Source organism: Rattus norvegicus, chromosome 2 (genome assembly GCF_036323735.1).
Source record: "Rattus norvegicus strain BN/NHsdMcwi chromosome 2, GRCr8, whole genome shotgun sequence".
NCBI lineage: Eukaryota > Metazoa > Chordata > Mammalia > Rodentia > Muridae > Rattus > Rattus norvegicus.
Genome location: NC_086020.1, coordinates 99,646,252 through 99,647,555, shown reverse-complemented (window position 1 = coordinate 99,647,555; position 1,304 = coordinate 99,646,252). Strand labels below are relative to the sequence as shown.

Below are 1,304 nucleotides of genomic sequence, written 5' to 3'. Positions count from 1 at the left end.
TTTGTTTCTTTGGAGCAGCTCCCATCTATCAATTATTAGATTTATAAAATATTTGATAGTTTTGTTTGTATAAACCTCTCTGACTTGAGTTTGATTTTGGTTTTCTCTTCACACTAAACTGGAAATTTCCAACATCAGTACCAATCAAAATTTTACATAACTTTCATATCTGTCTTAGTTGTTCTATTACTGTAATAAAGATCCAGGACCATCAACAAGCTGTAGAAAAAAGGGTTTATTTTAGCTTACAACTCTCATATTATACATCAGGGCAGAAACTCAATCAAGGAAAAAAGTAGAACCATGGAAAACTGCTTTTTACTGATTGGATATAGATATATAGCTTGCTTCATCTGCTTCCTTGTAGTAGACAGAACAAGTATAGAGGTAACATTACCCACAATGAGTTGGGACCTCTTATATAAATCACCAATCATTAAAATGAACAATAGACTTGCTCATAGACTAATCTACTGAGGAAATTCTCTCAATGAAAATCCCCGGTTCCAACATGACTCTAGCTTGGTTCATATTGAGATAAAACCCAACAAGCACTCTGGCTCTAGAGGCTTGGAGGTGTGGTTGCTGTGGCACCTGTGTACCAGCCAGTAGGTTGCAGAGAGGGGAATTATTATGCCTCTGCTCTGTGTTGTGACCTATGAATATCTGAATGATTAGTAGCATATCATTCCATAAATCTTGAGCCTAAGATGACCACCAGTCGAACACTAGGGGGGCCCGGTCAGGTGGCTAGCCTGAGATGACCACCAGTATAGTGCCTCTCAAACCTTGAGGAGCAGACCATGCCCAAAGTAATCCCTGCCCATCACCATAATGCACAAACAGGGCATTGCTCTCTTGAATCTATGGCAAGCAGCACACCTTGGAAGGAAGGATAGAAAGATTGTAAGAGCAAGAAATCCAGAAAGTCATCATTAAAACATTCTTCTAGAAATGGCCACATAAACAGACCAGAACAATGGCTATAAAAATGGGCAAATTAACATGTAAAAGAAAAATTTTATGGGGAGTCACCTTAGACTAGGTGATCTCTAGATTGTGTTAAGTTGTGTTTTCCTGTGTTGGGCTCCATTTGTTGTATAGAGATGCTTTGTTGATGAGGAGTAGTAGTATAGTTACTTGAGGATATAAGGATAATATTTAATATATAATAAAGAATGATTTAGCAAAGCAGTGATAATAGATTCTTTACTAAAGTCCTTGATCTTACTAATCACAGGAAACTGACTCAGTTTCCAGTACCAAGCATGATTTATCTGCTGTTGTGCAGGCCTTAAATACAA

General features: G+C 37.7%; 1 non-coding gene across 1 annotated transcript; it reads left to right on the top strand.

Annotated features, from left to right (window-relative positions):
* Window positions 1-555: 555 nt before the first annotated feature.
* LOC120101339 (small nucleolar RNA SNORA17) lies at window positions 556-690 on the top strand. The gene has a single exon (XR_005501706.1). It is a non-coding gene; the product is annotated as a small nucleolar RNA SNORA17 (small nucleolar RNA).
* The last annotated feature ends 614 nt before the right edge of the window (window positions 691-1,304 follow it).